This window comes from Empidonax traillii, unplaced genomic scaffold, assembly GCF_003031625.1.
Source record: "Empidonax traillii isolate 1590-97213 ecotype Southwest subspecies unplaced genomic scaffold, ASM303162v1 scaffold46:size3806547, whole genome shotgun sequence".
In the NCBI taxonomy this organism is placed as follows: Eukaryota; Metazoa; Chordata; class Aves; order Passeriformes; family Tyrannidae; genus Empidonax; species Empidonax traillii.
Window position 1 is genome coordinate 955,945 of NW_020955239.1, and position 24,624 is coordinate 980,568.

Consider the following 24,624-nt stretch of genomic DNA (forward strand, 5'->3'; position numbering starts at 1 on the left):
AAAAAAAAAAAAAAAAAAAAAAAAAAGCAAGCTGAAGCCACAAGCAGACTGGGCAAGGTAATCTCCCATTATTGACGATGAAAATTACTGTGTGCAAATCTGTTTTCTGAGGGTCTAGTTTCTTAGCATACCTTTTTGCTATGAAGTTTCAGTGCAGATCAGTAACAGAAAAAAAAGGGTGCAGAAGAACAATAACACAGCAAACACTAGTAAATTTAGCTCAGATATTATCATTGTAATAGAAAGATTACATTCTTGTAACAGAAATTTCAGTGCTCAGATGCTCTCTCTTTTAAAGCATTGTTATCGCTGTTAGGAGTGTTTGATGGACTATTTGGACACATGACCCACCAGTGACTAGGAAGAACAGCCAAGCTGCAAATTATACACAAAGAAGAGTGGAGTAACAATGCTATCTAGTGCTGCATGTCTGCTGAAACAAGGAAGCTCAATGATGAAAGAGGGTGGCTACTTGAGAAGCCCAGGAAGAGAGAGCTCTGCAACTTGGAAGGAAAGTTCAGCTTCAAGTTAATTTTTTTGTTTTATGTCATCTACTGATGCAGCTTTATTAATTATTTTATTTACCTCTTACTTTGGTGTCTCTTGCTTTTCCTCCCTTTGACATGTATTACAACAAACCAAGCCAAAAGGTAAAAGTCAAAGATGACTAGTGTTGTATCCAAGTGCTAAGGTGGATTTTTACTAGGTTTTGAGTAAACTTCAACATCACAAATATGACAACAGGTGTCACTCACTACTCCCTGCACTGGAGGAACTATAGATTAAATGGAGCACAATCCTCTGAAGTGTCTTTACATGTCACTGTGCAGACATGTGGAAGATGCAGTGTTAAAAACAAGTTTTCTTCCCCTTCCCCCACCAAAAAAAAATCCCAAAACCGAAAAAAAACAAAAACAAAAACAAACACAAAAAACCACACACACACACAAAAAAACCCAAAACCAAAAACAAGAGACTAAAGGGTGAAAGGAGAGATTCTGTTCCTAGTGACAACCCTAGAAATAGACTTTTATTCATTCTTTTCCTCCATCTAAAATAGTGTGTGGATGTGACCCAAGTTAAAGGCACTATAACTCTTCAGGTTCTTCAGCTGCTAATGCAGCTACTTCAGAGCTGTCTCCTGTCACAGTAGACACTGACTTGCCAAAGGTGTATCTGCTAGTCCCAAATTCTGATCACAGAGCCTATGGAAAAGGAGACTGACAGGTATTTCCTGACCAATCCACACTGTTCTTGCATAACTAAGTTCCCAAAGAAGCATTTCTTCCTTTTACAACTCCCTTCATGAGGAAACAGTGAAAGATGTGTCATGGCATATGAATGCAGATATAATCTATAGCAACAAACCAAGTGTGCCAATCTGAGATGGGGGACATTTTATTTTGCAGACTGTCAACACCTGGGGATGTTAAAAATATAGGAGTAATTTACAGAATTAATTAAAACATGGTGGTCCCAAGTTAGAGAAAATCTGGTCAGACGTATCTCTACTAAAATTTCCTTCTACTATATTCATCTTACTATACCTACACATAGTTCACACAATCCTCTTAGTGGGATCTGTCCTTACCACAAAATCAGCTGAAATACCTGAGACAATAGCATGATTTATAAAAAGAATAAGTCTCCCAATTTTACTGTGCTTGGCTGTGAGAGTTTAAGTCATATCCTTAGCATCTGAATGCCATTTTTCTATTGCACTTTATTTGTGAGTGGGTGTTTTTTGGTGCTATACAGTTTACGTAAAATGAATCAGTACATAAGAAAATGCAACACCTATTATCATGTGTTTCATAAACATCCAGCCCCTGACTCGTGTGTGCTGTGCAGCAGACTTGTTATTACCAGCTAACAACAGGTTCCAAACTAACAGAGTAAGTCCCACCGATTTAATTTTTTTTCCTAAATTTTAAAAGCAGTGGATCTGTATTAAGAGGAATTTGCCAAATTACCTGCAGAGGAGGAAACCTGCAATTCTCTTACTGCAGTGATGAGATGGTATCAAGAACACTGCTAACCAAGGCCAAGCAAATGGATCACAAATACTTTCCTAAAGGATAACACCCTTGTATATTGTCCTTGAATAAAAACTGTAACTCCACACCAAAGTGATGTCAGTTTGCAAGTTTTAGGATCCTTTCCAGTCTGTATGACAGAAGACAGCAAAAAAGCACACAGAATTACATACATATCTTGGTTTATTCCTTTCTATAATTTGATAGCCAAACTTAGATCAGGTGGTGAATTCAGAAGACCCTCTACAGCGAGAGAGTATAACCCGAGTTTGGGATAGAAAATGAAATTACAACAGAAAAACACAGGAACAACCATGAAAAGAAATTTTACAACATAACTGCTTTTGTATAGCAATATGAGATAAACACCAATTATCACCATTTTCTAGATGAGCAAACAAAAAGCTCTGATCACAAAATAAATCATGGGACTCATGCTGAATATATATGATTATGGCATATTCTGTTTTTTTCTTAATTTTTTTACATTTACCCTCAGTACCTGACAACTAGTGGCTTCTATATTCAGCTAAAGAAGTCAACAACAGTAGATAAGCACTGAAGCATGTATTTGGAGCATGGTTCAACATACCATGTCCACATCACATCCCTAGTAGACCAGACAGACAGGCTCAACAGCACGCCCCTGACATTAACCAGGGCAGTTACTGAATCTGTGGGCAGGGCAACTGAGAAGTCTTGTTGCCCTGCACTAAATCTTTTCAGTGGCTGGCAAACCACTGCCCAGGGATTTTCTGAGCAAGTGGTTATATATGTCATACATATATATATATGTATACATATACACATATACATATATATGCATACATTCATATATACATATAAATATATATTTGTTATATTATCTGGGCATTAAATTGATCCTTGATGTGCTTTTCTTTCATGAGTTTATCTAATTTGCTTAGTAGGCAGATTTCCTTTTGCTTTTTCTTCAGCTTGGGTTAATGACTTCAATTGTCAATATTATCATTGTGTGTCTAAACAAGATTTTCTGGAGCTGCAGAAAAGAGATCGGTCTATAGATCACTTTTTCTTGGCTAAAACAGCATGTAGTGTAAAAGATTTCAAGACAATGGCCGATCTGTTCCCATATTATGATGTAGATTTCAACAGATCATAACAATACCGTAGCTTTGTGGTTTAACTAGATTTATAACATACTAACTCGTTTTTACAATAGGAAAGAGAAGCTTGATCTGAGCCAAGAGGCACAAACTGAGTAGATGTGAAGGTGAAATGGTCTGAATTCGCCAGTCAGACATGCAATATGACTGCATCTGCTGCTTGGATGCTGCCTAAATAGGCCAAGATCAAGATTGCAAAGGTTTGATTCTGATCCCTCAAACTAACAAGATCCAGAAATCAAAGCTCATAATAAAATTTAAAATTATCCCATGAAGTCATCTTGTATTTCTACACTGCAATGCATACATGATGTATGCATGTGTCTGTGTGCACGCTTACACACACTTTCACACTCAAATCCGTGTTATCCCCTGCATTTCTACCATTGCACATATACTCTGAAAGAACATAACTGCCAGAAGAAAATAGCACCCATTGGTGCAGAAAACCTATATGCTACTGTTCCCCTTTTCTAAGCAGAAAACACTGATTCACATCTATTTGCCTCACCTCCCTGCCCCTTTACCAATGAGGAACTCACCTTACATCCCTATAATGCTTTCCTTGGCCAAGTCTGCAACCCCAGGCAACCCAGCCTCGACTGCAGGCAGCAAAGGCGGCGAGCTCAGCTCAGAGTTTGACATGCTTGGTGCATGTCACATAGCACAAGCAACCTGCTAACGAGCTGCTATGTGCTCTCTCAAAGTCACAGCTGCCAGCAACAATTGAGCAAGTGCAGCCTAGCTTTTCAGGATTCCTGCCTGTTGCCCAGGAACCACACAAAGCACTGGAGATTTTAAACAGGTGCAAACAGTGCTTTTCTCCCATGCCTTGTCCTCCAGCACGTCAGACCGCACAGCCTCTGCAATGGCAACAGAAGAACCAGAGAGCAGGAAATGAACTTTCAAAATGTGATCAGAGTTCCTACTGATAATGCGACGCTTTGATGACATGAGAAAAACAGCTTGTACGTAGCATTATAGGCAGATGAAGGAAGGCTTGGTCAGGCTTGCCTTCATGAAGACCTGCTTTTTCCAGAAACACGCAGCTGTATCGTAATTCTGGGTTACACATTTTTCTGAATTTGTCAGTATTTCTCACCTGCAAAATATTTTGTTAATGTAAAAGGTAATGTTTCAGAACGTGCAATGATTCAGAACGCGTAATGAGCACCAAAAATAAATTAAAAGGGTGTATTTTAAAGCTTACTTTTAGAATAATTTGATAGCTGCATAGGAATTTTTAATGCACAAAACTGTCTTTCAAATAAATGTCTTTAAAAGCATAATACAAATTACGCACATTATCTAATTGTGTGTATGTACAGAAATTATACACGTACCATCTGTTTACAGCTCATTGCTTAACATTATAACCCTGTATGTACACAGCTCAGTGCATAGGTGGTACTGTAGGTAGACAGAAATCGTATATCCTGAACTGAAAATCTGTGAGACAATTTTTAACAGGCTCGTTAGAAAAGACTGCACTAACTCCAGAATGGTTTGTTTTGTCAATATTGCCTACGCTGTGTTAAGGTCATCAGTACGAGTTTGTTATTAGCCATGTTCCCACGTTAGTAATCAGGCAAATTCCTGTTAATTTCAGGCAGAATCTTGCCTGAATTGGAAGGAAGCAGGAACTGGTTAAGGCCATTAACCAGATGGCCACTGAGATCTGGCATTCTAATGTTACGATCGACTGCTAATCTGGTGTCTACCTGATACTTCCAACAGGTCAAGCCTCGAGCAAGGGTCTTTTGCTGTTTGTTCAGAAATGTTACAATGCTGACACACACGCTAAGGGCTTCCATCTAAAATGAAACTGCTTAGATAGGTTTTACCTTCCCTTTTGGATTCAGCTTTCCACTTGGACGTGAGGCTGAAAAGGCTAAAGGGTTCTCTTGTACAGATGCCAACAAAAACAAAGGTAAACTTAGAATTTTCATTAACTGTAAATTACAAGAGCAAACAGAAATAAGGATTGATGTGAGCAACAGGGAATGCTAAAGCTTCACCAAATGTAATGTGTAATGCTTCAACCCAAACATATTTTGGGATGACTGCCAAGAAGATGGGTATAAATGTGGGAGGCTTAGTAGAGTACAGTTTGAGCTAAAATGTGTAAAGTTTTCACTTGTGCTAAGGAAACATTCGTAGCTAGGTAAAAACAAGGCCTTATGAAAAATCCAATTTTACATCTAATCTAAATTTCCCTGGGCAAAGCAACTGCTCTCCTCCTTAACTGATCCTCAAGATAGCTGGCAGTAGCATATAAAATTGCCATGGGTTAGGCACTAGCTGAAAATTGTAAAGTCTAAAGGTATCTTACCCAGCATTACATGGTTTGATGTACTCATCTAAACCAGAACTGGAATTACTCATTATGATGCTTTTGTTATTTGGTGATCCAATGACTTCTGTACAACTACTAGACAGAAATGTTGGTTCTGTCTAACAAATTTTCTTGTGCTATCTTAGCTTGTACTATTGTCTATTGGTTCTTTTGATCCAGAATCTCCTTTTAGTGAAGTATACAGCATCCCTAATCATCAGTTTCCCTAGTGAAGAATAATTATAGTGTCCTACATGTTGTTGGTGCCGTAGGGGAGAGAGCATTAAATAACCCAAATAATCTCAATTTGTTGCTAAAAATCCCCCAGCAGCATGGTTGAGTTTTGGTTTTCTACTGTCAGAGCTGTGCTGCAACAGGAAGAGTATGAGGTTCTTCCACCTTGACTACAAGACTAGTTCATGAACTAGGACTTAAGCTTACTTTCAATGAGATAAAAAACAGATAATTCTAGTAAATGCAAGAGGATGAAGAGTAAAAGGCTAAAAATTCTATAGAAATTTTCAACACAGGTTCATTTCTCAAAATTCTCTCTTTTCTAAAGATACTTTCTTCTTGAGTTGACAGGCTAATTATTTCAGGGAAAAAAATATCATCAGGTAAGTTTCTTACCTATTTCTTCTGCATAGACTTCGGAAAGCAATCACAGTAATGAAGCTCTAAGAAGGCTTCTTACTGGCTATCACTTCAGCTTTATTCATGTGATTGGTTCCAAGATCTTGAGGCAGTAACACTAGTTACTTTGTGTTTCACTATTTTATCATCTCTGTGCCTGAGATGATACAGCATCTGCAGCTGACAGATACTGACAAGCTTTGGAGTCCCCTTTGTGCACCTGCAGTTCCACAGATATGGAACCCAGAAATTCCTGTTGAAACACAGTACAGGAATCATACTGACAATACTCAATGCATCCCAATACTTGACAAATAAACATGACCCTTTGGTAAAGAGATGGTGACAACAGAAATTTATCCTATTTTAAAGAGAATTAAAATCTCAAAAGACACCTCCTATTCATTCCATTGTTCAACATGCAGATCTATTCAGCAAGGAGGGCCAAAGGTGACAAGCAAGCCTAGCGATATACGCACACAATTCTACTTGCCACCAGAATTAATAATACGGCCTCCACTGGTAAGGGAGACTGTGTTGTTCCATTTGCTGGAGAATGTCTTCCTTTAGGCTAACACAGGCATGAGAATGGTGAGAACATTTAGGAAGGACTCTAACATAAATGCAGCTCAGATTTGTTGCCAGCTACTCAGGGGCAGGCAAAGACATTTCTTAGGTTATCCAAGAACAGAAAGTACACAGTGTGCAATAGAGTTTAATAACAACAGTGGTTCAAAAAGCTCTTTATGAACCCTAAGTAAGGATCCTAGACATTCCAGAACAGACCAGGATTCAGTATTTTGGCAACGACCTTAGGGTGAAGTTACGCTCTCTGTAAATTGAAACTTTCCTTCAAATTGCATAAGTGTGTGCACCTCAGCAAAGCTTTGAGGAGTCTGAAAGAAGAATGTATCCTTCTCTGCAGACAATTCTGTAAAATAAGAAATTGGATTAACTACAGTCTTCACTGGTGCCAGCCAGACCACAAAGTGTACCATCAACACTCTGTTTGTAAGGTAAAAGCTACTGTAATTTTAAAAAATATCAAGTATACATCTTGCCCCAGAAGTACTATAACCTGACTTCAAATTTCTTACAAACTGTGTCTTCTTACACCCCTAAATAATATGAGAATAAGAAACATCAGATTACTTTCTAGGAGATATTTACAAAACTCTGGGATATTTCAAGAAGACACAAGCTAATATTATTATTCTGAATAGGACTACAAGCTGCCCTCCATCCACAGCACCATGCAGGCTGTCATTTTTGTAGTTAAGATGCATTTTGCAGCAAGACTTAACTGTTCTTTCAAGTGCACTGTACTGTTAGTTGTTGTCACAATTATTTATAACTAGGGACATCCATCTCCTACTAACCTTCTGTTCTGGTCCAATACACAGGAAACAGTATTTGAAGCATTGAAATACATTTACAAGAATTTCAATTCAATATTTTTTTAGCTAGATTCTGCCCTCTGGTTTTGACTCTAATTCCAGGCAAGTCAGAGACGGTATTCAGTCTCTTCCTCTCTACTGCGGGGTTTGTGTGTATGAAAATTTAATTTTGATAAAAGGTCAGGATAGAAAATGAAGATGTTCAGCTGAAGAAAAGGGTTTTTAAAGAGACTTGAAAACATGAGACCACTAGTTGTGTTTCTTTTTAAAGTGTATCATAAAGGTACTGTAGCATTCTTTAACACAGAGAGGCAGTGGAATAGTGCATGAAACGCTCAATGCCAAGAAATAATCTATCCTTAGTTCAGCCATGAATTATCCTACAACCTTGAGAAAATTACTTAACTGTTCTATGTTTCAGTTTCCGCATCTATCAAATCTATCAAGTGAGAACAATGACAATTTGTAAAACCACTCTAAGATTTTTTAAGAAATGTATTATAATTTGGAAACTTGTAAAGTATACTCTTATTTCTAAGAAAAACCACCAAGAATATAGGAATCAATATCGATTTAAATGTTTGCTGCAATATTTTAGTATTTCTTATAGGTACTTCACAATATTCTCAAGTGTTTCTATGTTTAAGTGAATCAACTACAATTATCAGCATACGAGATTTGAAGATACTACATCCTTTAAGTTTAAACTTACGATCTGTTGATTGAAACACAAATATTTTCAAGGACCTCAGTAGGAGATGGACTGGGTACTATACTTTTTCCTAAGACATTAATAGTCCTCCAGCTGAGGTAGCACCGGATTCTCTGAAAAACATAATAGTTAGCAAACTAAAAGAGATTAACATTGTTTTCTGCCTCCTCAGTATTCATTTCAGCACCTACACCATACTGATGCCACAGAAGATTCACCCCTACTCTGAAGTACAGGAAAATATATGATAGTAAGAGACTGAGTGTCATTCAAAGCATCCTTTGAAACTTCTTAGAAAACTGCATCTGAGTTCTCTATTTGTACTGATGTTTTAATGATTAGTTTATTTTCCTGCACTTTTGGAGGGCAGAACAGCAAATTCATTACATGTTTAAACTCAACAAACTTTGCAGGCTTTAGATTTTCAAATACTTCTATTTCTGAAAGCTTATCCTGCTTAAAAATATATTTGTAAGGTGTAATCCAAAAATGGCTGCCCATACATACTGTAGGTCAATTTCCAAGTCATCAATCAGTTGTTACAGTTTTTAAGGCAGGGATTTTGGTGCAGAAGCAAAGCGTTTCCTCAACTTCATATTACAAGAGTGGATCACAGAATTTCTTAAATAACTACATTACAGATGGGACCAAATGTGGAAACTGCAAGGCCTTAAAGATTATATTCTCTGGAGAATGTTAACAATCAAAACCAAGATACCAGAACTGGGGATAGCTCACAAGTTTAGAGACAGCACTTATTAGAAACTAAATGCTAAAACATTTCTTTTACTGAGGGAGATTTTACAGCTATTTCATCTTTAATTTTATTCACTAACTTTGTAATATGGAGAATTTCTATCCATCAAGTTATACAATCAGATTTATACAGATAAAAATTTACAAGCATTACGTTAGGTACAGTTACCTTATCTCCAAGTAAAAAAAAAAAAAAAAAAAAAAAAAAAAAATAATAAAAATAATATATAAAAAAATAAAAATAAAAAAAAAAATAAAAAAAATAATAAAAAAAAAAAAAAAAAAAAAAAAAAAAAAAAAAAAAAAAAAAAAAAAAAAAAAAATTGAATACAAAGACAGCAAACTGAATTTTTATATTCTTACCAAGATGAATATAATACTTGAATTCAAATAGGACAGCTAGATGACAGTTACAACAGAAACATGTGAAATTCCCCTCATTTTTAGGTGTGATTAAGAAAGTAACACCAGAAATATAGGCAGAAGTGAAAAAATAGGGTCATCTAAATTAACATTATGTTAAAAAAAAAACTATGGCCCCAAATCTATGGTAGATCTGTGAGGAGAGATTGCCAACTAGAAGAATGGGAGTGAGGTGGGATGCTCAGAGATATTTAAGAGCATAAAGTGTGGAATAGAGTGGAAGAGCAGGAATGTGCCCACACAGGCTGTGTTAGAGCTCCAAATGTCTCCAGCTCAAGTGACTAATGTGAATGTGCAAAGAGACAACCACTTGAAGCAGAACTTTTTACTGATTAAGTCACTACCATAAATCTCAATATGTTCCCTGCCATATTGGCAGCCTGTCCCTTTTTTCCTTTTAACTGTGGGCCAGATCCTCAGCTGGTATAAGTTGGCATCGCATTTTGTTGCCTTCAGTGGAGCTAAGCCAATTGATGCCATCTGAGCATCTGATATTATATTTCTGTAGCAGTGAAAAAATGATACACTGGCATTAATTACTACATAGCCACATCTCATAACCTCATGGCAGGGGTGGAAAGACTTCTCATTTATAGTCAGCAGTCAACATACAGAGTGGAAGGGTCAATTGGTCATTCCAAGCTCAGTTTGATGGCTGTAAAGTTACTAGTCATTCCACAGAAGAAACCACTTTTAATTTTCCTATGTGATTTAAATACTTAAAATTTGTTAACTCACAGGCATGTAGTAGCTACAGTATGTCCTTAAAAGCATCACAATCTATTGCATCAAAAATGCAATGGATCTGACATGCAGAAGAACAGGCAACTGAGACACACAAAAATTTGTTTAACTGAGAATCCCAAGTCCCACTGCCAACAGTAAATGCTAAGAGAAAGAGGGTAAGTACACTTTCATCTGTAAGCATTCTGCTACAGACTAACAGCATATCAGAGATGCAGACACAGACATTCTTCAGTTTTGATATTCTAATAGAGAAGGTGGTTGGGGGTTTTTTGGTTCAGCAAAGGAAGAAACGGAGCACAGGACTAATTACAGACAGCACATTAGTTTGGACTAGCTTTTACAATGACCTGACACTCATAGTTTATACTCTTTGTGTAAAAAGCCCATATGTTCCATTTCACTGCAGAAGGAAATAATCTTAACAGGAAATCATAACACCCAAATAAAACCCTTCTTCTCCGATGAAATAACACTTCCTACTTTTTACCCAACACAAAAATTGTAGGTTGAGACTCCAAAGAACAAGCATGGTCTCAGACACTTGGACATCCAGTAGAAGTAAAATGATCTTTTGCATCACCATTGTAGATGTAGCAAAGTGTTTATTAACTCACTTAGCTTTTTGAGGGTTATTTGCAGTGTATTTGAGGGAGAGGTAAATTGGGAGTTATTCTGTGGCACTGAATCTATCTTGGCCTGCCTTAATTTGTATTCCCTGCTCTTCCCAGGATTTCCTCTCATTGATAATTATCTCCTCAGCTCAAAAGTTATTTTGTTTTAAGCACTTCATACCCCCTGGACACTTAATACCAAGATCTTACTGAGCATTAAACAAGCAGATTGCTGTCTTTGTCTTTAAATGGGTAAAATAAAATTACTAGCCTATCAGACAAAAACATACTTATTCTTCACCTACTCATTAGAATTTGCATATTATAGCAGCATGCACATTCCTAACAAGCTTCCAAATGGGGGATTGGAAGTAAGCAGATTCATTCTACAAGTAAATGTAAAATAAATGGCCTTATGTTGGCTGAAGCACGTCCCAAAATACAGATAGCTTGCTATGAATATAATGTAACTAGTTGATAACAAGCAAAGGCCAAAACATGGGAAGATAAACCCCGGCTTCCCTGACTTCAACAGGCATTTTGCTTGCAGAAGGACAGACTGTGAAATTCAGGGCATTAGCCACAAATGTGCAGAGCTACTGAGAAACAGGAAGCAAAGAAAGAAGGAAAACAGAGAGGAGAGATTAGAGAAGACAACATTTGGGGGAAGGATAAGAGTACCCAGGAAAAGGTAAGGGAATGAATAGGAAACAAGAGAAGCAAGAAACTGCAAGTTTCAAAACACAGTAGTATTTAACATTCCAAAAAGAGAAGTAACTGAATCTACTCATATCTATCAGGAAAATGCCAGGATGCTTCTGAAGTGTCCTCACAGCCATGCACATTTGCTGTTAGGTTCTGGTGTGAGGACACTGACAGAAGCTCTACTACTTTCATTCTAGAGAGATTTCCACTAGGAACAACTTCAGATAGAGAACTTCCTCTTGGACCTGAGTGTATCGGACTGTCACATGTAAGATCCACACTACAAAAAGGTTTGAAACCTATTACATATCCAGTAGAAAATATAAGAGTATTTCAGACACATTCTGCCTAATTCCAATTTAAACCAGTTGATTAAGAATACGACTTAAATTAACATGAAGAGTATCATCTATCTTTTAAAACTTGGCCTCCCATTTTTATATTATACTTGGCAGAAATATGTCCATATTCAGTCATTTTGTCTCAAGTCAGTGATGGGATCCAGCTGTTCTGATATTGATGAAAATGAAAATCATAATCTTCAAATACTTCATTTAACTATTATTTAAGAAATATTATTGCTTAAATGAGACACTCCCTTCACAAAAGAATGCTCATGAAAATATATGCCTTACTTTTTTTTTTTAATGGATTTTTTCATGTCTAAATTTAATAACAATCTATAAGTATGTTTAGTCATCCTTACCACAGGGGAAGAAAGTAAGCAGGGAATTTTTGCCTGACAGAAATCCTTCAAGTGACAAAGCTCTTAATTTTGACTTCAGTGGAAATTTTGGCTCAGGATGCATTCACAGGATTTGGCCTATGCTTTGCAGAGATGACTGGGATTCAAGTTTATTATTACGTAGATAATTGTTTTGCTAGGATCAAAAAAGCACTCTTAAAAGAACTGAAGGGATTGAGTTTGACAAGAGATCAAAGAGATCAATTATTATTGTGTCCAGTGAACATAAAGTGTCCAGTGGACATCAGCTGGATGGGCAGTAGATGGGAATTAATCCATTTGGTTTTAAAATGTTGACATCCAAAGTAGAATAATTTATTTTTTCCCAATAGCATGGTTAGAATTTATATTCCCATTTCTTATGTAATGTACCTTTCCTAATATTTATTATTTATCAAAAATACTTGTTTTCAGTGTTTCCCTGGAAAGCTGATATATACCCAATTTCAATTTCTAATCAGAAAAAACATGCAGCTGTTACTATCAGACCAAATGCTGAAATGCTTGCCTGGGATTTAGGCTGTCCACTGTTACAGATACAATGTGACTAAGACTCCCCATGACATTTAGCTGGCAAGCCTGGAAAAGTCTGGCCAGGCACCTTGATAATAAACAGAAATATAAAGGCTATGCAGCCTAATAACTTCCATGTCTCAAGTCTGTTTCTCTGTTTCCTATATATTGACTCTTCTTTCTTCCCTTTGAAAAGATGTGGAAGGGAACCAAGAAAAAAAGCTACAAGTCCATAACAGAGTGTTTCTAAATCTCCCTGAAGAAGGAGACAGGAAAAATAGCTCCTCAAAGTGAGTTCCAGGTAAAAGCTCCTTGCAGCAGTTCTGTAGTCCTAAACAAGAGAAGGGATGCAAATATTTTTTCATGCTGGAAGAACCTAGCCTCTAAATTTGTACTGACTTCATTAAATTGTTCTTACTTTAACCTGTGATTTTGCTAGCTAGTAATAATTTTGGACTGTTGCTCAGAGGACAGACATCTCTTCTCTTTGCTTACTATCTGTTATGACATGTATGTCACTGAAGAATTTAGCCATGCAAATCTTGAAAGTAACTTGCATCTCTGAAGCAAATTTGAAATATTTCTTTCAAGTTCTATGCTGTCAAAACTCAGTGAAACTGTGAAAGGCATATGAATATAACATCTATAAAATGTGCAGCTGGCTACGCAAAAAGCTGCAAAGAATAAGGGTTACCAGAGCAGGAAAACACTGTTAATTACTAAATATTGTTTCTTGAAGCATAATACTCATACCTAAGAACTACACATTCCTACCTGTAGATCACATCAGTACTACAGGGGTAAATCCACATAATAAGAATACCACTGTTATGCTAAATTTCCACCTTACACATTAAATACTAGTGTACTCAAGCTTCCCCTATGCTTGTGGCTTGGACAGTGCTCTGCTCAGGAAGTTCCGGATAAATCTGTCCTCAGATTACTCTGGTGTGAGCTAGCTCAGCAGAAGAGACTTTTATTCTGATGTGGCTCAACCAAAAAAGTAATCTGGACAGATATCCAAGGAAAACAGAAAATACCCCCAAACAGCAATCATATAATTGACATGTATTAAAAAGTTAAAGTATTTACAGGATTAAGCAGTAACAGCACTGCCACGGTAACACATAGTATGGCCTCACCCTGCAAATGTCTGCCATCTGAATAATCCTAAGTGTGTGCAGTCCCTTGCAGAAATTGTTACATGCAGAAAACTATGAAATTTGGAAGGAAACAGATCAAAAAGCTGAAGCACAGAGCAGCGACGTGACTCACTTAAAATTCTACAGAAAAGAAATAGAACTTCATAAATTAAACTGTTTCTGACTTTTGATCTTGTCTGCGGGACACAAGATCTCTCCCATGAGAATAAGTATAACAAAGCAAAAGCAACCCCTCCCTTGACATTTTATCATATTTCTATAATTGTCTCAATATACCAGATCAATTGCATTTGAAAAGGCAGCTATTAAAACATAACTAGACCATCTTTGGAGCCTTAGTTTGTCAATTGCATCAAACAACAATCCTTCTGCAGAAAAGAAATCAGACTGTATTTTTACAATAATTGCAAGCCATTTCTAGGAGAAAAAGGTAGCAACAATACCCAAGGAAATAAAATAACACACTTTTGTGCTTTCCCATCAAACCCGATAGTGGTATGGGTTTAAATCAGTCAGAGGCAGCTACGCATGAGAGATTGCACTCTGCAGGCTCTATCAGTCAGAAGTCAAGGATACACGTCCATGATTTATCATACTTTTCATGGTAATTAGCTAGAGTGCCATTTTGCTTCCAGTAGCATCACTCAACTTTCTTTTTTTAATTTGGTCTTTTTTTCCTGCAAATGAATTTACATATTTCTCAATCTCTCATCCCCTACTATGTTTTATTTATGAATATAGGCCTTGCTGATGTTAACTTTAATGTGAAGAAGGTAGTAATTAGTGTACCTATCTGCTAAGTTAATCCCTTTCCCACAATGTCTGCAGAGAAGTTTAAGGTAAGTAACAGTTTACAGTCAATATTAGGTTTAATTATGCTTAATGAGGGTAACTATCTCTGTTTACTAACTGTACCTAGGTGTGTAGCTCCTATATGAGTTTTTCTCCCAGCCTCATTCTGCACTGTTAATAGTGCCATTGTGCAGGGTATGTGTGGTGCTTTAATCCATAAAACTGCTCCAGGAGAGCCAAACAAGTGAGGCACCTGTTTCAATACAGGTTCAGAGGGAGGAGAATGGCCTTAAAACATTGATGGCTTTGTGTAAGGAGAAAGTTTTACTGTCTCATATTTCACTAGTGCATGCAGTGCATTAGTGAAAAGAGGACAAAACCCAAAAAAACCCACAGACATTCCCCAAGCCCTTCCTCTTAAAAAATAAAATAAAATAAAATAAAATAAAATAAAATAAAATAAAATAAAATAAAATATAGCATTTTTCCTGGTTTTCAGGGATCGTCCACATAAATATTTCCTGTAGGAGTTACTATGTTCTTTAAGCTCATCGAAAGCTGTGTTAACAATTAACACCCTGAATTTACACAGACAAATGAAGACTTCTTGTCTTACTCATATTTTATGAGCAGCTATCTTCCACAACTGAAAGGATTTTAGAGGCAACTGAAGATGACACCAATGATGTCGTAGAATCCTATATTAGTAAAAGGTCAAAAGCAAAGCCTCAGATTGAAACCCAGTTCTACTTCAACTGCTCTGTTTTTAGCATCTCAGCAATGTTGTTACTTCAATCTGCTTCTTCCTAATAGGAAGATCTAGATTTGAGTTTACTTCATTACTTTTTACTCTAACATTTTCCTTTGTGATTTCATGTATTATTCCCTTAAGAAATTCATGCAATGGGAATTTTTTTCATACATATTTATGACTACCTATGAAAAATGTACCTTCCTAAATCTTTGACTCCCTAGGATGCATGGATTTAGGGGGTTTTATGTGTGTGCATGAGGGACTAACTTTGCAGAAGTGCTGAAAAACAAAGCTGTTTGATTTCTAGTAAGAAATGGAAGTTGAACACACAGAGAAATTGTTCTGTAAGTTAGTTCATTTGATTTTTCTAAGGCAGTAAGAAGCGAGTTCTACATTTCATTCATATCACAGAAATGTGATATTTCCTCAGACAAAGCTTAGGAGTTTGTGTTTTTTTTTTTTTTCCCTAGTGAGCACTCTGCATGAGTCCACATGTTCCCTCCTTATCTTTGTCATTGGCAAGACTTCAAGAAAAAAAAATCTCTGGTTAAAAAATTCTTCAAAAAAGCAGGAAAAACTTCCGCCACATCACGCTTTTTAGAAACCACCCATTTTACAATTACTTGACTGTCAAACATGTAGTTACTAAAGCAAGATTTTATTTAAAGGCTAAACTCTCTAATGCTGCAAGCTATATCAAGATCAACAAGCTTTGACTATACAGGTTTCAAAATCTAAGCTCAAGGCTTATATGTATTATTCCTACAATGTGCCAAACTAATTCTAACACTCATATTACTGGATGTTAGGGAAAAGGTTTCTAAAAGAGAAGTGAGATTTCGTTAACTGATGTCTTTCCCTCTCAACACTATGTTCCAAAAAATGTGATCTCAACATGTAAACACAAGTTTAACTACTATGTAAAACTGCCAATAGCTACATAACAAGAAAGAAAAGATACCTGTTTTCAAAGTGACAATATTTCTTTCTTTTGCTGTTTAGGAAATCAATACTCAGATAAACATGGACTTATTTATGAGACAGAAATTATTTACAGGCACATATATTCTAAAGAAAATTGGCAAGGTTTTGTATCCAAGAAGAGGATAGAAGAGGTCATGTTATTTCTTCAACACAAAGTCCAGCACCTAGATTAATTTAATGACTTAAAATGATACAGGATGACTCTGAGAATATGGAAAATTTAAGCAGCTCATGATTTCAAGGACAGATTATGGAAAATCTAACTGGAGAATGTAAAGAGCAGTTAATACAACTGGTCAACTCCAGGAGAGGGCATATTCAAGTTGCTTCTCCCCTGTTGCCACCTTTCGGTTAATGGCATAAACAAAGCTTGGGTAACTGAACATTAATCTATTTTACTAAAGCACTAAAGTCCTCAAGTTAGAGATAACAGGATTATCTGCAGGGCACTGATGTTCAGTGTACATACATGAGTAACTGTCTCCTCAAAAATCCACATGCAGATCTCCCTAAGAGATAGATGGATGTAGGCATTACTACAAAAAACTCTGCAGCTCCCCTCCCCAGACAACTGGTTGGAAAAAAAGTTCCACACTTTTCTGAAGAGCCTAGGAGGAAGGTGGGCTTGCTTATTTGGATCAGTCTGGATAATAACCAGTTTTTTCACATCGCAGTGTTGCCTCCACACATCTCTCTGCTCAGATTCACCAATTATAATGAAGAACAGTGGGAGGATGAAGATTTTTTAAACTAATTGCAAAATAACTAAAGAAAAGCTATTACTCAAACATAAAGACTTTGAATACGTAAAAATATTATTTTTCAGTCACTCTTAAATGAACTGAATCTCTGCTGTAGTATAACGTCTTGGCAAAGAGAAAGACACTGTCCCTTGATGACCTCTGAAGTAATGATAAGAGTCTCCAGTCGTGGTGGAGGAGATCACCTGAGAGACATAGTCTGGTGGCATTCAGAATCTCAAGGTGGCTTAAATTATTATATTGAATTGTTATATAACGTGTCTCATGTTTATAGCCCAGTCAAGTAGTTGGGATTAGAACACTGTGTTTTAGCCATATACCAATAAAACTGTTACAAGAAACACACAGAACATGTAGATATTGAGATCTTGGGGCAATCTCATCTCATAAAAAACCCCAAACATTCAAATGTGCCTATAAACATTATTGTAAAGATATTTAAATTCAAATGAAGGAAAAAGTCTCAGAACAAAGTTCTGCAAATGACCATAATTCAGATTAATAAAAACTTACATAATTGAAATGCTCTACAAGTGACTAAGTAGCATCATTTCTTGCTTCTTTATTTGCTTCTTCAGTATCGATTTCTTGCCAGGAAAAAAATACAAGTTTTTAGCTGCTTGTCTCTTAGAAGAGCCTCTGCCTACTTTCATGAATTCTCTGTGCCATCCTTAAGATATGCTTTCGGAAGGCATAGAGACTTGTATAATCCCCCAAGTCCTATTAATATCAGTAAGAATGGCACAAGTTTGATTCAAAAGAACCAAAGAGAATGACTAAAATGGCCTCAAAGCTGCTTTTCAGAGTCAAAGTGATCTACCTCATCTACTTGGCATTAAAATGTGCTGCTGCCACATGAGTGGTCCAGCTCCCACTGCCGCTGACTTCTTGCTGTCTCTCATTTTGTTGTCTGTTGTTTTATTTGCTGGTACAGAAGAAATAGGGGGTTGGTCTTTTAATGTCCTACACTGCTGATAACACCAAGTTATGCAGTAAGTCTGCTAATCATATATTGCATAACTCAAGGTTGGTTTTGACTGGAAGGTTTACAAAATGAGCGAGGCACGGAGAAGGTGTTCAGTGGCATCTCCACAATGTCACCATAGAAATGTCTGATTCAGCTCCAATGGGAAAACAAACATCCACCTATACAAAGAGGGGACAGGGAGAGAAAGAGGGAGATACTGAGACAGAGAGGAAGAGAAAAAAGAAATAGAGAAAGAGAAGAGAAATAAAGGGAAAGAAAGAAGGAGAGAGGCAGGAAGAGGGAGAAGGGGAAAAGGGTTTCACAGTACCACTCAGTGAAAGGTATATATATTGAACTTTTTTTTTGCAGGACACAGTAATATTCAAAGTTAAAATCTTGTACCTCCAGAAAAAGGATTTAACCCTCTCTTTCAAAATTAGTTCCTTGTCAAGCCAAGTTCTACTTTTATGGAAGACCATGGAAACCAAGTGCCTATTGGGTTTTAAAAAGGCAACAGAATAGAAATCTGACCAGGAGAAGAAGCAAAAAAATTCACTGTCCTGAGCTACCCACTGAAAAAAATTAACTTCCCCAAAACGAACACCAAAGGTATTAAAGATCAGTACTTTAATCTCTCTGGACACCTGAATCTGACACCTGGACAACCAATTTGCTATTATTATTTCCAGTGACGGTAAACTGACTCACTGGCACAGAAGAAAGAATTTAAAACCAAATTAAACCAATGTGGCAAAAGTGCCAAGTTTCACCTGTGCCATATCCTCCAGATAATCTACAGTTCAGATGAAGAAGAAAATGAGAATGACTGAAAGGAATCAACCCTGGCATACATTTAAGAAAAACCATTGTGGTTTCATACCTTCTTTTGAATCTCAAAAGACTTCCCTGACATGTACTCTTCACCCATACTTTTTCCCTCCCAGTGAACAGGGACATTGTCTTTTTCATAGGGGAAGTATCAGGTCATGGCCCATGACAAATCAACGTGAATCACTGACCACGTGAATCACTGACCACGTGATTCAAACGTGTGCTCACAGAAACCGAATTTTAGCATCCTGAAACTCCACTCTTCAAGTGCTGACCACAGAAACCTGTTGTGCCAGTGTGTTGGTTAGAGGCAAATCCTTTCACGTTCATTTTCAAAAATGGTAAAGGAGGGAGAGTAAATCATTACCCCTCTGACTTTTGCTTTTTAAATAGAAAAAACATGCATGCTGGTCTTGCATTGTTAGCTTTACTGGAGTATGTGCTGAACAACTTAACACATATGCATGAAGATAAACATTAATACACATGCACAACGCTCAACTTTGTGTTGGCAGCCCGACTGCAGTAACCCATGTCCCCTGGGCAGAAATCACCCATGAAGGAACAGGAAAGAGTCAGTGTAATAGTTAACTAGCCCGGTGGGATATTATTCATGACAAGTAGAGAAGCAATAGTGCAGGCTGCAGTGCTGGTCACCTTTCCCTCCAGAATACTGGTGGATGCCTGGAATCAAATTCAGCACTGAAAAAACCAGCAAATGTGGTGTCAACATAAGAAAGAAGCTGAATTTTTTCTCTTGGAGTTTGCATATAAGGAAGACTTCTGCAAGTGCAGAGATTTCCTATGAAGCTTGATGTTGAAAGAATGACAGATTCCCATTTATCAAATATGAATGCATAGGGTTTGGAAAGATTAATAAGGTTATCGGTATTACATCAAGGCAATTATTCCCTATAAAGCAGAAGCAATTAACTCCTACGGCAACTGGGAAGTATCCATGTTGATAACTGCAACCATGGCATGAGGACTGCAACAGATGGTTAAAGAGCATCCATTTAGGTGACAGACCAAACCATGAGTCTTTTACCTATAGCCAATCAGGGAAAATCCCAAGTCATCATGGCTGATCCGCCTCCTTCAATGCTTTTACCCTGCAGTCTCCCACAAGGTCCAGAAACTCTTTCAAAACACTTTAAAATCTTTCAAATTCCTTTATAGTAGAGCATTAAAAGGAACATAACACAACACCCACTATATTTTTTTCAGCGCTACCTCAGTCAGCATTTTGCATAGGGGCAACACACTGCTACCTGGACTTCAGCTTGAAAAGACAAATTCCATCTGGTTGTTTTTTTTTTTTTTTTTTTTGCTAGCTTTCAATGATTTAACTTCATCAGCCATTACAGAAATGACAAGCAAAAGTTCAATTTTATTTTTTATTTTCCAACAAAAGCATTTGCTTCTTATTTAAGAAGACCTTGAAATAAACTATTTAGCAAAAAAAAAAAAAAAACCAAAAAAACAAAAAAAAAAAAACCAAAAAAAACCAAAAAACAACCCAAAAAGCAAATTTTTTTCTTTCAATAAACCCACTTTCCCTCTGAAAAGGTTTGCTCTGTGTGTGGATTATTCATTTACTTTAATTATTTTTGAAGTGCCTCGGTTTGAGTGGGTAGGAGTTAAGTATCCACAACACCAAAGTAGGTCCTAGAATTAGTTGCTGTAAACAAAATGTTCTGCAGTGGCCTAAATCTGCACAAGCAGTAAGCCCTGAGTGTTTTAGAAGTCTTTTTCCACAAAGAGTACTTTGGGGGACCCTGAAAGCTATAGGACCCAGGTCCCTGATAATGTATTATGGGACTTACATTGTATCTTTCCAATCAGGAACACACAGAAATTCTTTTCCTCGTTTTGCAGGAAAAAAAAATGTTACTCTTATTTAACTGTGGATAACAAAATCCCACCTGGAAGAGGCTGTAAATAACTAAAGCATCTGACCAGAACTTTTAATCTGTCATAGAGGAGGATTTGTTAGGACACAGTGGCCAAGCAAAATAAGAGAAGGCAGAGAGACAGAACAACATACACAACCAGGCATGTAATCAAAAACAAAAAAGGATCTTTCGTAACCTCTCTAATCACAGTGCTCTCTCTCACACACACATACACTGCACAGATACAGGAGTACTTAAGTTGTTACCCTTTGTTGAATGTTTCCAGTCCAGATAGCTTTCTGGTTAATTAGGTACACACACTAAAAACAACAACGAGAAGAAAACAAGCCAAAAAAAGCCCTAGGAAAACTTAAGATAGAAGCGTTTGGACATAGTTATGAGCACACATCCACAGAAAGAAGAGGAGGAACTGAATCTGGGGAAAATACACAAGATTATCACTTTATAGGCAGTGGGCACTGAGTGGAACAAGGATTCCAAAAATAAACACATCTAACATTTAAATCTCAAGCTGCATTTTCAGTGACACCCTTTCTGTCATGACTATATGTACATTCAAAACCAAAACCCCAGCAGCTAAACATCCACAGCTTTGAGAAATTTCAGTCTCATGGAAAAGCTATCATCTAAATGTTCCACTGTACTCATGGGCTAGTACTACCACATTCTGATTTAAGGACACAAATGCAATAAAACTAAAGCCAAAGATAGAGAAAGCAACTGAAATGAAGAGTTTGTGCTACCCATTCCTTCGCAGATACGAAAGATGTGATGTAGGCATCTGGAAAAACAGAGGATATCTTCTCTGATACACTTCATTTCACAAGTCTCCCCACTTCAAAACTGCATTCCTGTGCTTTGCACATACTTCCATATACATTTATAGCTCCTCTGCACTGTTGCCCATAGTTACACCCAGTATTTACAGGTAAGCCTGCAACCTGTTCCTCCATGGAGGTAAAACAAGAGAGGAAGGAAAACAGCATGAAGGAAAGTAGGAAACAATTCTGCACTTACTCGTCTGTAGTTGGTAGCTATATCCTAGGAATAGTTGCTTTAAAATACAAGTTGTTGTTGAGGTTTGATTTAAAAATCTCTGTCAGTTTTGACATTCAGGTGAAGGTATTGCTGGTGGCTCCAGAATAATTTGCATATCTTATCATCAAATAAAATGTCTGAGGTGTGCACCAATCTGATGAAATTATAAACAAGAGTCCACAAAAGTACACTTGCCTTCCTGTTTGATTTCTGTCCTGTTCACTCCTCTATAATAAATTATATGATCATCTCATCCTAGCTAGATGTTTAACTGTGAACGTAAAAAGGAAAATGATAGCAGCTTATTCTTTTCCACGTTTTACAGCTGAGAACCTGACAAAAATGAGAATTTGGGAAACAAGCAGAAAGCTTATTTTGTTACAATACACCTACTCTTTAATTGCCACAGATTTAGTGGAAAATTCCATGTAATTATGTATTTTTAAAAATAATTTCCCACCCTGAAAGTAAATAAATAAATGCAACTACACTTCTTTTACAACAAAGACAAATATACATGCTTAACTTTATGTTCGGCAATTAATCTCATGTACTTCAACAGGATTACTCATAATGCTGTAAGTGAAATACATGTGTAAATCCTTGCAGAATCATGGCCTGAATTGCCAACAAAGTTATATTGCACAATTAAATGCCTAGGTTTAAAATGGCTCTACAGAAGGTCAGAAAAAAAACCCTTTAGGCATAATAAGTAACAAAATCTACCCCAGGGAGTGACTATGGGGAAAACAGCATTAAGGGTGTTGCCCTCCCTTGGGAAATTCACCTGCCACCAAATCCTTTCATTAAATCACCTTCTTCCTCTACCAGTTACCACCTTAACTTACCACTCGTATCTCACCCATTCAATACCATTGTCCCTTGCCATCTTTCCTCTGCTGCTGTGTGAGGAAGGGGACAGGAGATGCATTAGCCATTCTTTTGCCCAGTAAAGCAGGATGAGAGCATAGTCTGCCACATTAGCTAGCGTAGTAATAAAGAGTTATGTGCTAAATAACAGACCTGGGTGCACAACTTTGCTCCTTGGCCCATTGCTGTGCTATTCACAAGCCAGTGTCTCACTTAAAATTGACCAGTAAACACTATGAAAACCCTTAACCTATTATTGGAGTTCATTACAAGAAGCTGCTGATCAAAATGTATACAAATTGGATACCTAAACTGCCTAGCCCTGTGTCCTGATGAGTGGCTTTACCAACTGCTCTCTTCTGCAAATACACATGAATGGTATATTAGAAGTTACTCTCTGTACATGATCAAGTTTTTGACAAAAATCCATGGCTTCCACAAACACTTTTCCTTGTAAATTAACTCAGTCAGAAATATTACTAAAATGCCAGGAAAACAAAGTCAATTCCTCTAAAAGTTCAAATGACTATTTGTCACAAACATTTCACCTCTACTAATGAACTGCAAAAACGAATGATAGAAAATGCAGAACTGTATTATGTTTAGCAGTTAACATTTTAATAAGGAGGAGATTAGCAATTTTTAATACCTCCAGTGCTTTGTTATATACAGTAGCACAATAACTGAATATTTTAATTGCTAATTATTTAGACCTCATTCAGTTCTCACTCAGGCAAAACTCCCATTGAGGGACTCTTGCCTGAGAAAAGAGCTACAGGATTTGTTTTACTGTAATTTGAAAAAAACTTTATATATCATAAAAACTATCAAGTTATACTGAGACAAAAATCATTAAATCCTTAGCAACATTAAATCCTACTGAAAGTCCCACTGACTCTTAATGCCAATGTTTTCATATTAAGTAAAATAGATAATTGCAGTTTACCAGTTGTAACTTACCTGTATATTTTATGCCCAAATATGCCGGTGGCTCTTAAAGAGGTCTAATAATGTTTTGATTCTTCTTACCTTATCCCTGCTTTTCTCCTGTGGGAAATCTCCATTCAAATGTGATAAGGAAACAGCATTTCCAAACAATTACGATATCAACACCTTCAGAAACGCAAAAATTAGCATTTGGTTTTACCTTTTGACTTCGGACTCCAAAAGGGTTAAGTGCAGCTCTCAACACTTCTCTCTTGTGCTGCTGTAAAGAAAAGAAATGCTTATGTTTAGGGATTTGCACACGAAAAACCTTGAGTTTCCATAACAGTCAAATAGCTCGTTGTTCAGTGGGGAAAGTGGGTGGAATGCTGTATATATATATATATAAACATACAGCTATCTGAGGGAAGACAAAACAAAGTCCTACACATTCACATGTAGTACACAGGTGACAAACAAATAAAATGCACCAGTATTTCAAATGTCATTTATACACATGTTTCAGAGAGAACAGTTATACAGCTGGACACCAAATTAATAGGGAGAGATTTCTAACACTTCATTCTTAAAAAAAAAAAAAAAAAACAAAACAAACCCACAACAACTAACCCTCAGTTTTTCCATTAAGTGCAGTTTCATTCCTCTTAGGCATGAGTGCCACAACCAAAGTTTTGCCACTTATGTTTGTCCTTCAAATGCACTTTGGAAAAAGTTACAGGTAAGTACTCTAACAAGTCAAGAGTCTGAAGAGTTTTTTTGTTTTGTTTTAATTTTTTTAAATTAAAAAATGTGTATAAAGTCTTCATATCTTTCAACTATAAATGGCTTTAATAAGTAAAATGTTC

At 36.8% G+C, this 24,624-nt stretch overlaps 1 protein-coding gene across 12 annotated transcripts in view; it reads right to left on the reverse strand.

Moving 5' to 3' along the window:
* Nucleotides 1–24,624, reverse strand: part of ZBTB20 (zinc finger and BTB domain containing 20) — a 502,030-nt gene that overhangs the window by 389,530 nt on the left and 87,876 nt on the right. For 11 of the 12 annotated variants that reach the window (XM_027878846.1, XM_027878839.1, XM_027878837.1 and 8 more), the window contains one exon: nt 23,982–24,041. The gene's annotated coding sequence lies outside the window, so the exon portion shown is untranslated. Of the gene's footprint in view, nt 1–23,794; nt 23,876–23,981; nt 24,042–24,624 lie in introns of those variants that run through there. The other variant, XM_027878838.1, reaches the window with a different exon arrangement.